Genomic DNA, 15401 nt, shown 5'->3' with positions numbered 1-15401 from the left:
TTAGACATTCCTCTTACCTTTGGAAAAACTTCTGTAGAGGGGTGTCCAGTGAAGTTAAATGATAATAATTTTTTTTAAAAAAAAATAGAAAAAACTGCAAACTCAAAATTGTTTGTTAGTAGCTTATTTTTCTAGTGTTACAATTTATGAATTTCCTTATAGTAGATATTCTTTCACTTGGGAAGATTATTCCAATTAGTCTTTTTAAGATAGATGTAAAGCCAAAGGTACCACTGTCCACGGAAAAGGGTAAAACAAAACTACTATTTTATATTGACAAATACTCTTTTTATTTGAGGTTGGAAAAAAAGAAGAGAGATGGATATATTTGCATATAGTCTGAGTCTAGGACATATTGGGGGAAACAGTGATATTTTCCTTTTTGAAGTTTAACATTATTAGTACAACAGCAAATGGATTAAGAGAGGCCTAACTGAAGTCATTTAACAAAAATATCAGATGCTTTTGAGGAGAAACTCACCATAAAAGAAAAGAGAATCTGGAGTTGGTTACTTAGCCACACAGTTATAAGAATTAGAATGAGATTATAATTATAACATAATGCTCAGTATTTGTATATCTAAACCTAAAAATGTTTCTGTAAAAAGCACATGTATATGTATATATATATATATGTGTGTATGTGTGTGTGTGTATATATATATATATAAATGATATAAAAGTAGCCCACATAGGGCACTTATGAGTGGAGCCCAGGACATTACTGCACATGACTGTGGACTTATAAACACTATACACTCAGCCTATACTAAATTTATTAATTTTTTTCTTTTTTGATAATAAATTAATTAATAATTAATTTATTATTTTGATAATAAATTACCATAATCCTTTTAACTTTATAAACTTTTATTTTTTTACCTTTTTTGTTTTTCAAAAAGGTAAATCCAGGGCCTTGTGTATGCTAGACAAGTGATCCCCCCCTCCTACCCCTTACTTTTCTAATTTTTGACTCATGTATTATTCTTAGCCGAAAACACAAGCACATTGTACAGATATACAAAAATGTTTTTTATATCCTTGTTCTAAAGCTTCTTTATATTTTAAATTTATTTTTTACTTTTTAAAGTTTTTGTTAAAAACAAAGTCACCAGTGCACATTAACCTAGGCCTGCACAGAACCAGCATCACCAATATCACTTTCTTCCACCTCTTCTTGTCTTCCTAGAAGGTCTTCAGGAACAAGAAGCATGGAGCTGTGGTCTCCTGTGATAACGATTCCTTCTTCCAGAATAACTCCTAAAGAATTTGTCTGAGGCTGAGTTGTGGATAATTTAAAAGATAAGTAAAAGCATTACAACTAAAATAATAAAAAGTTTAGCATAGTAAATACATAAACCAGTAACCGTAGCTTATTATCAGGTACCTTGTAGAGTACGTAATTGTATGTGCTGTACTTTTATGTGACTGGCAGTGCAGTAGGTTTGTTTACACTCACATTGCCACAAACCCTTGAGTAATGGGTTGCATATGAACACTGTTATGACAGTTACGGTATCACTAGATGATAGAAATTGTTCAGTTCCATTATGATCTTATGGGACCACTGTCGTTTGTGTGGTTTGTCATTGACTGGAGCATTGTTATGCCATGAATCATTCTAGATGTAAGTATGCATTTCCTAGAGAACAAAATCATGAAAGGGATAATTTAAGAGTCCAGTACATGGGGCTGGGGATGTGGTTCAAGCGGTAGTGCGCTTGCCTGGGCATGCGTGTGGCCCGGGTTCGATCCTCAGCACCACATACAAACAAAGATGTTGTGTCTGCCGCCGAGAACTAAAAAATAAATATTAAAAAAACAGAGTCCAGTACAGAATTTTATTGGGCTTTCCATAGCTTCTCTAATAATTAATTACAGAATTAATCTAATATTGAGAAGGAACCATCTTCACTTGCTTTTAAAGAATTTTGCCAACAGCAGTGACAGCAAAGACTCAGAGTCAATAAGGCAAGGAAGATATATAATTATATAAGGAATATATTAATAATTAATATATCAATTATATATATGAAGAATATATACATATACCTTGCCTTATTGACTCTGATCTGCCCCAGGCCTCCCCCCACCAACTGCATGAGGTGTCTGATTCTTTACTGCCACTCGTGTTGGCAAGAATTCTTCAAAGCAAGTGAAGATGGTTCTTCATATATATATATATATATATATATGCACATACAATTCGCAGAAATAGTGTCTAAAAGCAGCAAGGTTGTAGAATACAAGATCAAATACAAAAATTAATTGTATTTTTTATACTAGGAATTAATTAACAGATATCCAAATAACAACTATTTATAACAGCTTCAAAAATATTAAATATTTTTGAGATTAATTGATAAAAATGTGAAAGACAAGTATTCAAAAAACTACAAAATATTGCTGAGAGAAATTAAAGACCAAAATAGAAAGATATACTGTGTTTACAGATTAGGAGACTCAATATTAAGGTAGCAGTCTTCCTAAATAATGTATAGATTCAATGCAATAACAATCAAAATCCTAGGAGTTTTTTTTAAATGTATAGATATTGACAAGCTGATCTTAAAATTTTTGTAGAAATGCAGAGAATCTAGAATTACCTAAACAATTTGAAATAAAAGAACAAAATTGGAGAATTTAAACTACCTGACTCTAAAGCTTATTAAAGCACCATGATAATCAGGATTGTATGATATTGAAATCAGTAGACAAATAGATCATGGAACTGAATAAAGAACCAAGAAATAGATTCATACATCTCTCTCTCTCTCTCATTTATATATATATATATATATATATATATATACACACACACACACACACACACACACACACACACACACATTTTTTCCCCCAATGCTGGTGTTTGAACCCAGGGTCTCAAACATGCTAGGAAACTGCTCTACCATTGAACTACAACTACATCCCAAGCCCTTTTTATTATTTTGAGACAGGGTCTTAACCAGGCTGGCCTCTAACTTGAGATCCCCTGCCTCAGCCTTCTGAATAGCTGGAAATACATGTATGTGTCACAAGTCTGGCCAAGAATAATTTAAAAAACAAACAAAACAAATGTTGCTAGAGTAATTGGTAATTCATGTGTGAAAACAAAACAAAACCACAAACCCTTTAATCCATACCTTGTATCACACACAAACAAAACTAACTCAAAATACAAATATAAGACTATAAGACTAGACCTAAATATAAGACTAGGAGAAAATATAGGAGAAAATCTTTGTGACTTTGAGATAGATAAAGATTTCTTGGATGTAACATCAAAAGTATAATCCAGAAAAGAAACTGATAAATTAGACTCTTTGAAAGGCACATTTAAGATAATGAAAAGACAAGCCAACAATTCGAGAAAATATATGCAAAGTATACATGTGATAAAGAACTTGTATCTATAATGTATAAAGAACTCTAAAAATCTCAATAATAATGGTAATTTTAAAACAGACAAAAAATATGAATCCTTCATATTTGACACTTCACAAAAAAAGCTATGAGAATGGCAAATACAAACATGAAAAGACATCAAATATCATTAGTCCATTGGGGAAATGCAAATTAATGCCACAATAAAGTATCACTACACACCTATTAGAATGTCTAACATTTAAAAAACCCCAGGTGTGGTGGTACATGCCTGTAATCCCAGTGATTCGGGAGGCTGAGGCAGGAGAATTGAAAGTTTGAGGCCAATCTCAGCAATTTAGTGAGGCCCTAAGCAACTTAATGAGACCCTGTCTCTAAATACAAAATAAAAAGGACTGGGGATGTGACTCAGTAGTTAAGTGCCCCTGGGTTCAATCCCCAGTCTCCTCAAGTAAATAAAATATAATAAAATAAAAAACAATGACTATACTAATTGTTTGTAGGGATAGGGAACAGCTGAAATTCTTATATAAAGCTGGTGGGGATGTAAAGCATCAACTGCTTCGGTAAATATTTGCCAGTTTTTTTTTTTTCAATATGACCTAAACTTGCAGAACGATCCAGTTATTGTTTTGGTAGGTATTAACCCAAAAGAAACAAAAGCATATGTCCATTCAAAGCCATATGAATATTCAGAGAAGCTTTATTTGTAATAGTCCGAACCTGGAAACAATGCAAATGTCCATCAACAAAGTGAATGAATAAACAAATTGTGGCACAGCTATCCAAAGGAAGAAACTATTGATGCACTAGACAACATGGGGGAATCTCAAAATCATACTGAATGAAAGAAGTTGGGCTAAAAAGAGTTCATACTGTCTGATTCCATTTATATAAAATTCTTAAAAAAGCAAATTGATTTTTAGTGGCAGAAAACAGATCAGAAATTACTTGCCAGAGGGTGCTGGGGTCATGGCTCAGCGGGGGAGTACTCACCTAGCACTGGGGTGGTTCCTCAGCACCACATAAAAATAAATAAATAAAATAAAGGTATTGTATCCATCTACAACTAAAACATATATATTAAAAAACATAAGTTTCTTGGGGGTGGGGCAGGAGGGACAGATTACAAAGGAAATTTTGGGAGGTGATGGATAAATGTGCAATTGCATGTCAAGTACACGTAATTGTGTGTTGATTATACTTCAATATAGCTATTTAAAAAGGAGATATTGCAAATAGGTAAAAGTAGGTAGGCAACATGTGAAATATTAGTGATACCTGGTGAATCTGCATTTCTTCAATAAGAACCTCCAAATCCTTGGGCCTGGCATTCATACTCCATGCATGGTCCCAGACTAACACTTCAACTGTATCTCCCAGTAGCATCTTAAATTCCAGTTAAAGTGACTGTTTTCAGCTGTTACTTTCTCTGATGTATTTCATGAACCTGAAGTGACTTGCCCACCATCTTCTGAACCCTCCACAGAGAAATGATCCAGCCTGAACTCCTATAAGGCTATGCACCTCTTTTTTTAAAAAAAATAGTGCATATTAATTATACAGAATAGTAAGTTTCATTGTGGCATATTTATACAGCTCTCACCTTTATTATGGTATTCATCAAGTTTATATTACATTTATATTACAGCTTGCAAACACATTTCTTACCTCCCCTACAAGACTGAAAGATTCTTGGAGGTAGACATCCATGGATTTATTGTATATACTAATACCCCAATAGCATATTAGAGAATGTATTATAAGTAGTAACTGCATATATACACAAAAAAATTGTTTGAGGATTTAAAAAATACTGGATTAAGACAATTCACAGAAGCCAAAATATGCTATTAGTCTAGGTGTCCGTCAATGGATGAATGGATAAAGAAAAAGTGGTATATGTACACAGTGGAGTTTTATTCATCCATAAAGAAAAATGAAATTATGTCATTTGTAGGGAAATGGATGGAACTTGAGAATATTAAGCAAAATAAGCCAAACTTGGAAGGTCATGAATTGTATATTTTTCTCTCATACGTGGAAGCTAGAGAGGAAAAAGGGAAAGAAAGATGTGGGATAGAGTCTGATGAAAATCCAGGGGAGTTCAGCAGAGAAAAGGAAACGGGGAGGAAGGAGGAAAGAAATACTGGGGAAGGATGTTGACCAAATTACATTGTTATAGTGTGTGTTTGTCTAAATATGTAACAATGAATCCCACCATTAGGTATGATTTTAATGCACCCATAAAAATATGGAAAAATAACCAATAAGAAAACTAGCTAAAGGATTAAAAACACTCACTGTACTTAAAATTATGAAACTTTTCTAAATTATGTTGTATTTAATCTTCATTAATATAAGATTTATTTCCCTTGTGTTTAAATTGCTTGATCTCTTCAACTGTTGCAAATATCTTTTGCTTATGGTTGTCTAGAGATATTTTTAATTACCCATACCAGTAGCTATCTTCATAGATTCATAATTATTTAATTATCACTCTTATAATGTGTACACCCACATTTTGAGCAGAAATGGCAACAAGATACAATGCTTATTAGAAAATAACAAAAGTTTTTCTGTTTCTGGAACATTTCTTTGTATTTTTTGACTCTGTGGTGAAATAATGAAACCCAAATCCTATCTAAGAAATAGGTCAATGATAAAACCTAAGAATAATTTTGTTGCAGAGTTAAGGTGAACAAGAAACTGGGCTAAGAGGAAACTTTACTTCAGTTTCAAATATCTGACAAAATTGGGAAATTGGATAAAAGGAATTTAGGAAATTGTACTGGATGAAAATGTACTGATGTTTTGTATTTGTTCCAACATAAAAGCATCTATTTCTCCTACACAGAGATGGCTACGTAATGGTCTCAAATCTAATGGAAGTGCTCATTTCCAGGGGTATTGTAGTTTTGAAATGGGTTTGTTTGAGGATTCTGGGTCTAATTTCATATTATTAAACTCTGAAATTACAGAAGCCTTTCCAAAGTAATGTTTGAGCCTTAGAATGGCTTTATGGTGCACCAGGAGCTTGTTGTGTAGGGAGTTTGAAGAGCTTGTTTGCAATACAATCCCCTTCTGTATGACAACAAGGGCTATGTCTTAGCTCTTCCATTTCCCATGGACTGGTTTTCTTCCTTTTCTCAGTGTAAGACTCACTCTGAGTGCTGGGGTGATAGTCATGGAAAAGTTCCTAAAGCAGACAATAGGGTAGAGGTGAAGAGTTCAGGGTTTGGAAGGGACTTAGGTTTTAACTCCTAATTCTATCATTAGCTCTGTGGCCTCTTAGCTTCCCAAGTTTTGGTTACCCTGGCTGCAGAAAGGGTCCCCAAAATGTTAAGAGCTTAGCATGATGCCTGATACAGAGAGCATCCATCAAAATATAAAATATTAGCATTATCATCAGCAATTATCTTAGTGCTTTTTCAGGAAAACAGCCTCTTCGACTTCTTACACATAAATCACAAATTGAGAATTACTTATTCACATTGTCATTATAAAATATGCTTATGGTCCTAATTTAAAACAAATGGATAGTGTGGATGTGGACAGTTTTCTTATACACAGTTCTGGAGAATTGGGTGGTTGTGTATCTAGTGTTAAAAGGCCAGCCCAACTTTGCCACAAAGACACAAATAGATGCACAGTGCTGTGGAACCCTAGATATTGTCCACTTAATTCACTGTGGGCAGGAATAAGCTCTATTTTTAAGGAGAAGGAAGAAGAAGACCATAAACTTGTTAAAGATAGGATTCTCCTCCTTCCTTTCTCTGCTACTTTTACCCTCCATGTTTCCGACTAACCCCATTTTCCCTGACATTCCCCTATCATTAGTGTTCATTTTCCCTTGCCTCTTTTTCTATTATAGTAATGGCACATATTATGAAAGAGGAAATACTTGACACCATCCCCAGAAAGTCAGTGGTGGGGGTAATGCATTTTTAATCCTGAACACCTGGCCTCCTTTTATTTGTCTGCCAGAAGGAGAAGGTTTCTTGATTATTCAAAAGTCTCTTCTTACATTGGTGATCACAAATGACTAAAAAGGTTAATAAATTTCAGATCTGCTTGGTAATCCAGGGGGATAGAGCTCTGCAAACACAGAATTTCTTTTTAGGTGGAATCTGACATTATGAAAAGCTACCTCTCTTCCCACACTCCAAGTATTTACCCAAGCTTTAAAGCAGAGTAACAAAAAGATGACAAAGGAGCTAACATTAATTGTGGAACCATTTTGCAAAGAAAATTCCATGCATGCCATCTCATTTAATCTTTATGACCGCCCCGTAAGGAAAGCATTACGGTTCCCACATTTCATAGGTGAGGGTCTCATTAGGGAAGGACTCACACCAGTGCAGTTTCCCTAAGCACTGGTGACCCCTTGCAAGATTTAGCCATTTTCTCCAGCTGACCTCCCTCATCCCTGCAGTGGTACCAAGCTGCAATATTCTGATGCAAGTACTTCTTTGCCCACCATGCAATGTCAGTTATGGCAACATGTAGCTCTCAATTCCAACCACCTTCTGTGGCTACTGGGGGACTGTAGCCAAGTGCAGGAACTCTCTTACTGGGAGAGGAGGCTGTGGAACTGATATTCATTTCTTAGCATTACAGCATCTGTCTCCTCAAATCTCTTTCCAATGCTCTTATTATATAGAGGCAGGCATGCAAATCCCTTTGTGTGACAGGGGTGGCAGAGGTAGTGGACAGACAAGTAGGTGGTAAGCCTAGTTTTCTGAACTGGTGTGCCTCAGTAAACTCTACATGATGTCTGTACTTTGTGGTTTTGGTCTTCAATTATTATTCTGTAAGAACATCCTATACACATGCATTATATGTGTAGCAATTATAAACGTGGGCTTTGGTTTGAATCATGGTTCTTATACTGTTGATGTGGAGATCAGACAAGACCATTTGTTATCTGTGTGACTTTCATGACTCTATGCCTGTTTCCTCTCTGTATGATAAACAAAAAAAGTGTCTAGTTACATTTGTGAAAACCATGTGAGATAACCTACAGGATAGTAAGTGCTCTGTAAGCATTCATTTTTGTTATCTACTTTTTCCAGATGAGGAAATTAACACGCAGAGAAGTTCTGCAACCACTCAAGATCGTACATTACGTGCCTCCCAAACCCATGCTCTAAGCCAGTCCTCCATGGTGGTGCTCCTTTGCCTTTTTCTCATGCTGGTATATGTGGAAAATGATATGACTCAAATACAGCATTGATGGAAAGCTCAAGGTTTGAGGGGAGTGATCCTGTGGGCTCCGCCTACCCCAGGTCCCTTCTGATCAACTGATACTCTGGTCATCCTGGAACAGAGAATAGGAACTCCCTCTCTAGGCTCATAGAGCCAGGTAAGTCTCCTGGAGAGAGTGATGACTTAAGTGTAGCTTGAAGGATTAGTAAAATTTAGTAGTGAAAGTACAGGGTGAGGATGGGTGGGAAGCACTGTTTAATTTTCCCTTCTGAAAAACAGGTATCATAATAGCTTTTTCACGGAATACTTTAAAAACAAAATGAAGGAGCATACACACAGAGAAGTCTTTGTAAAATGTGGTATCATTTTTTTTTAAATCAAGCAAAGTGGACAAAATATTTGAAATAATAAAAGTGAACCAGGCAGGCTGAGGTTGTGGCTCAGTGGTAGGGTGCTCACCTAGCTAGCATATGTGAGGCACTGGGTTCGATCCTCAGCACCACATATAAATAAAATAAAATTATTGTGTCCACCTACAATTAAAGAAAATATTAAAAATATTTTAATAAACTAATCAATAAAATATTTAATTTTAATAAAGAAAATATTTTAAAATATATTTAATAAACTATTTGATAAAATATAACCAGGCATAGTGGTTATAGAGATGGTCCATTTATAACATTCACTTGGGGAAAAGTTTTAAATCTTTAGTAGAACTCTCATTCATCTATTCATTCATTCATCCTTAACCAAATATGAATGGACATTAGCTTCCACTAATGTTTGTTATCAGGCTTAACTTGTTATTTGTTTATTTATTTTTACCAAGTAACTGAAGCAAGTAGAAATAAGATCTAGAATTCTCTAGTCACAAGCCCAGGTGTGTCCCTGAAGTTTAGACTAGTTTGGCCCTACCTGGGGAAATGGCCTGCAAGCTGTCTCTATGCCATGGCCCCAAATCTTCTTAGATAAGTACTTATCCAGAAGGAGAAGGAAAATAGGTACAAGAAGCTGGACCCAGAAACAAAGCTTTGGTCACTGAAGGGGAGGGATTTGTGGCTGTCACTCAGGTTTTCTCTTGCTCAAGGATTGACATTTGAGCCCTGTGGAAAAGGGATAGGAAAGTCATGAGTGAAACTTACATGTTTTCCATCCCTGGGGCCCAAGGACATCTTGGTCCTCTCTCTCTAAGAGAGGTAAGCCAAGAAAGAAGGCAAGAGAGACATGCTTTCCAACTGTGTAACACAACATTGAAAAGCATTGTTACTTTGAGGCCTCCATGGCATCATCTGTGGCAGGAGATGATAGTTGTGACTGGACATGGGGCAGCAGAGAACAGAAGCCACAGAAGAGACAATAGCAATTGAAAGATGATTAGGTTTATTTATGGAAAATGCTCACAATAGGAGCAATTGGAGGCAAAATGTAGGGAAACAGGGGTTGCACAAAGAACAGGTCCAAAATGGTTAAACTTTGGAACTTTTCCTCAAGTCTTCATTGCCATTTTGTTTCTGTACCTTTCACTTACATATTCATTGGAATTCAGGATAGTAGTTCATATCAAAGTATTATCTATTTTAAGAAGCTTTGGTAAGAAAGAGAGTTCATTAAAATTTGTCCAACTTTGACATCTTCTTTTCTGAGTTCACTGTAAAATTCAAGTCAAGTAACTTGTACAAATGCATCAATATTTTAAAAGCCACCAATATTACACATGCAAAAAGGGCTTACAATCTTCAATAATCTTTAAGACACATTAATTATACATGATCCCTCAAAGAAGACACTTGCATTGTTCAGAATCTTAGTGTTACACAATGGTGATTTTTGGGATAAATGCCATATGTTTGCTTTGTAAAACCATCATTAAATACTTCAGTGGACTAACCCTGAAAGTCATCAAGACTGTTCTGTCTTTATTAATCTGAACTAAGCAAAAAGAGAGACATTTGTCTGAAATGACATTCTTGTGGTCACAGGTTTAAAAAAAAATGTTCTCCTTGTAATTTAACTCTGATGTTGGAATGCTTATCAATTCTTGGAGAAACCAACTCATTCTTTGTGGCTGAACTCAAATGTCACCTCCTCTGTGAACTAGTCTCCAACACTTTGAGGAAGATTAATTGCTTCCATGGAACTTGGTGCACATTTCTATTATGGCATCATTATCACATAGTGACTTAGTTATCCATGTGTTTATTTACCTAACGAACTATGAACTCCTTGGAGGTAGGGATTAGGGATGGTTGGCACAGGAAGCACTCAACAGATGTTTATGGAATTAAGGAGTAATCTATCATAAGTAGATACTACTCTTAAAATGTGGATAATTGTGTACTTGTGTAAACCAACAGAAAAAATATTCAAGAAACTGTTGCTATTGAGACAACAACTGAAAAAAACCAAAAAACTTCAGGATGTTGTCAACTTAAAATCTCTTTTCACTGGAGGGACTTAAGAAAGATCAACAGCATTTTGGGGTGAATGACTGACGTAGTGAATTGAGTGAAGGTTTTTCTTTATTTAGTTTATGCTTGGTTTATACCTATGTTTATTTATTTATTATTTTTTATTTTGGGGGTACCAGGGATTGAACTCAGGGGCACTCGCCTGCTGAGCCACATCCCCAGCCCTTTTTTGTATTTATTTAGAGACAGGGTCTCACTGAGTTGCTTAGCACCTTGCCATTGCTGAGGCTGGCTTTGAACTCGTGATTCTCCTGCCTCAGCCTCCTCAGTCGCTGGGATTACAGGACTGTGCCACTGCTCCTGGACATATTTAAAGCCAGAACTCTGTGAGAAGGAAGGGGCTCAGCTTGATATTTGTTTTGATTTCTCTTTACTAGACTCTATAAGTAGGAAGTTTCCATTATATAAATTTTACTAACTTAGTTTCTCTGGATTCAGCTTTCTTATCTACATTGAAAATATACCTATTTTAGGGAGTTCTTGCCAGGCTTACCTGAGAAAATAAGAGGGAGGGAGGGAGGAAGGGAGAGAGAGAGAGAGAGAGAGAGAGAGAGAGAGAGAGAGAGAGAGAGGGGAGTCAGGGGAGTCACCTGAAAGGGTGCAATGCCAAGTTTATTTTTAAAATGGAAAACGACTGTGCAAACTATGATGCACATTTATGCTAATAACATGAATATATCTAACTAACATTTAAATATATTTCAGACTACATTTTCCCCTTTACTGATTTTACTTCCTGACATAACCTTTGAATTAAGTTCTTTAAGGAAGGAATACTGTGATTTTTTTTTGTTGTTGTTGTTGATTGTAATTATCTCCAAAATTTGGTCTGTCATTTTCCTAAAGATGCTCTTAGTAGAACTTCAGTATTCTGCAATGTCTTTCAATCATCAACTATATAATGTGAGAACCAAAATATAGACTGTGGAATTCTTTTTTGCTTTCATATTGAATGAGATAAGCACACGAGCTGAGAGAGTCTCTGTGTGAGCCTGTGTGTGCGTCTGTGTAAAAACCTGTGTACATCCCGAGTTATTCTTTGGGTACAAAGAAGACACTTTGAAAGGCACATTAACTTTTCCAGGTCACCAGGGCTTTCATTAGAGTGCCTGACTAAATAAATAGCTCCCTAGAGGTGTAACGGAAATGATGCACCACTCCTTCCCCCAAAGGGCTTACAGGACCAGAGAACCACATTCACCTGCAAGGGTTTGGCTCACTGTGTGCTGGTATTGTTATAAGGTCAAATTTTGGATTAGTCTTTTGAGATAAAAACAAACAAACAAAGTCAGACAAGGGCATCTTCATGAATATTTTGTATCTTGGAGAAAATAATTTTATGTGGAATTTACCTAGTACACCACATAAAAATTCTTAACTCAGCATTATCTAGCACAGTGTAAAAATGTATTTCCCTTGAGTTGCTTAAATGTCATCATATTTGGTACAAAATAGGAAGTACCTCATTTTGCAAATAATCTTGCCAGAGCTTGTCAGCCATGGTCTCATATGTAACTGTGGCATCTAAATAGAAAAGGATAATCGAGTAGTTACCTGGAGAATTCAAACAATAGAGTTGGCTACAAGGAGTAATTCAGAAAACCTTTGTTACATTTTAAAGCAAGATTATTTGTCCAAAGAATCTAAAAAATTACCTACACTGTTTCATTGTATTTTGTCTGAATTATTTCTGTGAGATAGTGACCAGGACATGTTGGGATGAAGTGAATTTGTTAGAATAGTAAGGTTTTCTACAGAACTGGTTGTATCAGGATTTTAATAGGTGTCTGAGAGTGCAGACCATGGTCTGTTTGTCTTTCAAACTTCCTAGTGTCTCAAATATAATAAGTAGGCCTTCTCTAAATAGTTCTCCAATATATTAAAATTAATTTTGTCATTAAAAATAATTTCTGGGCCTTCCTAGGAATCCAACAATTTTTTTTTGTAGTTGTAGATGGACAAAATGCCTTTATTTTATTTGTTTATTTTTATGTGGTGCTGAGGATCAAACCCAGTGCCTCACTCATGCTAGGCAAGTGCTCTGCCACTGAGCTACAGTCCCAGCCCCCAACAATGTTTGAAAAACATATTCTCTGATGCTTTTCATTACATCTGGCTTAGTTTCCAGGTAGGGACTCATGTATATTATTGAAACATATGGTGTATTTGTGGAAGGAAGGTAAAGATGTGACAAAAAAAGCAGCAAAAATTGGTAACATTTGGTAAATATGGGTAAAATTAATGCAGATTTGTTTTACTAACAAATCACATAGATCAAAGATTTTTTGAAAACTCTTTGTAGGGTTATTATACATTATATAGTTTGTCTTATTTTTCTCGTTAGATATTTTATTATTAGGTAAGCCAGAAAATCAGGTGAGGAGATGCTTGTGTGTGTGTGTGTGTGTAAATAAGAAGTAAATGAAATTTCCCCTTATAAAGAAGAGCCCTGCTTAGAATGACAAAGACCATATATGTGCCAAGTAATCTTTAAATATATTAATATATTTAATGCACACCACAATCTGTTGAGGTAACTGTTATTTCTGTTTTTTAAGATTAATAAGCCAGGGGCTGGGGCTGGGGCTCAGCAGTAGTGCACTTGCCTGGCATGTGTGAGGCGCTGGGTTCGGTTCTCAGCACCACATATAAATAAATAAAATAAAGGTCTATCAATAACTAAAAAAATTTTTTAAATAAGATTAATAAGCTGATGTTCAGAGATGTTTAAAAACTTGCTTAAGTTCACATAGTAAGTATCAGAACTAGGATTTAAACCCCAAACTCTCTGACTAGCAAATTAGTATTCTTCCTATGTATCAACTTTGACAGAGCAGGACACCTACGCATGGTGATTCTCAACAGTGTCAAAACATCTTTTTCTTTTGGGACACCACTTGTCTGTAATTATTACCTGTAACATCTTTCTTTGAGACTCAAGGCTAGATTAAGGCTTTGCTTATGGAGAGGATTAAAATGGCCCAGCTCAGCTTCCAGTACTGGCAACATTTCCTGAGAAGTCGGTAATTGGATAAAAGTGAGTCACTCTGAATAAAAGAAAAAAAAAAAACTGAAGTGAGAGTGTTTAATACTTCATCTTTTCTTAAAGCAACTAATTAAGCAATTTGGATTCTGAGCTGAAAGAAACAAATGAAAATGTTTTTTCAGTTTTCAAGCTATGGTGATTTAATATTGTAGGTTTTTACTTCAGGCAGTGATGAAGCAGCCCGGTGAAAGAGCTGCAGGTGGAAGAGAATGAGGAGGATTCTGTTCCATTGCTGGATACACGAGCCAAGGTGGTATTTTGTCTGGGAAGGAGAATGTCAACTTAAGAGAGGCATTAGCTAGTTTCTAGTCAATTTTTGTTCCTATGCACACAGGATAATTATAAAGTTAAAATGAAAAGATAATATCTATCTGACACTTTTTGTTCAAGTGCTTTTATACCCAGAAGCACTCAAAATAGCAGAAAAAGAAACCAGGTCTGCTGAGAGCTAAACTCCTCAATTTGCTTGTTGTACTACGAGTAGGGAACCAAAGAAGCATGATTCCTGACTTCATGGAGTTTACAGTCTAGACATAAAAAGAACATTTTCATGTAACAGTATGTGAGACTTTTAAAGAGACATCAAAATTCAGCAACTCAGAGGAGAAAAATTGCCTCCAAAAGGCTTTTGGAGCCAGTCTGGGACTGGGAGTGTTCAGAGGGATCCTGGGAAGACAAGATAATGGAAAGAAAAATAAGGACTCCAATGCAGTTAGTTAAATGGCACTCGTTACAGAGTGCCATCAGAAAGAGACTGCACTACTCATAATTGGGCTATTGGTGCCTGGGCATTACAAGCTCTGATCATAGTGGGTACCACAGTGGTTTAATGCAAATTGTCTTTTCTTCACTGGCTACTTGAAGCAGATGTCTATGAACTTTAGCAGCCAATCATATCTACTTTCTGTTAAGAGGTTTTCTACTAATTAAAATTTAATTGATTTAGATGAATTTAGATGAATTTGTAAATTTAACCATTTTAAAGTAACCATTTCAGTGACATGCATATGTTCATAATGTTGTACAACCATCGTCTCTGTTAGTTCCATACAATTTTCTTCACTACAAAAGGAAACTCCATACCTATTAAGTAGTTGTTTTCCATTCTCCCTTCCCCTGCCTTTTGTAACTACAAATCCATATTCTGTCTCTATGGGTTTACTTATGCTGAATATTTGATATAAATGGAATCATACAATCCATAACTTTGTTTCTGGCTTCTGTCCTTCGCATAATTCTTTTGAGGTTCCTCCATGTGGTAGCATGTATAAGTACTTCATCTCTTTTTT

Source organism: Marmota monax, unplaced genomic scaffold (assembly GCF_021218885.2).
Source record: "Marmota monax isolate L192 unplaced genomic scaffold, Marmota_monax_Labrador192_F-V1.1 WCK01_AAM20220418_F8-fsc00056, whole genome shotgun sequence".
In the NCBI taxonomy this organism is placed as follows: Eukaryota; Metazoa; Chordata; class Mammalia; order Rodentia; family Sciuridae; genus Marmota; species Marmota monax.
Note: the sequence above shows the minus strand (reverse complement) of the source record.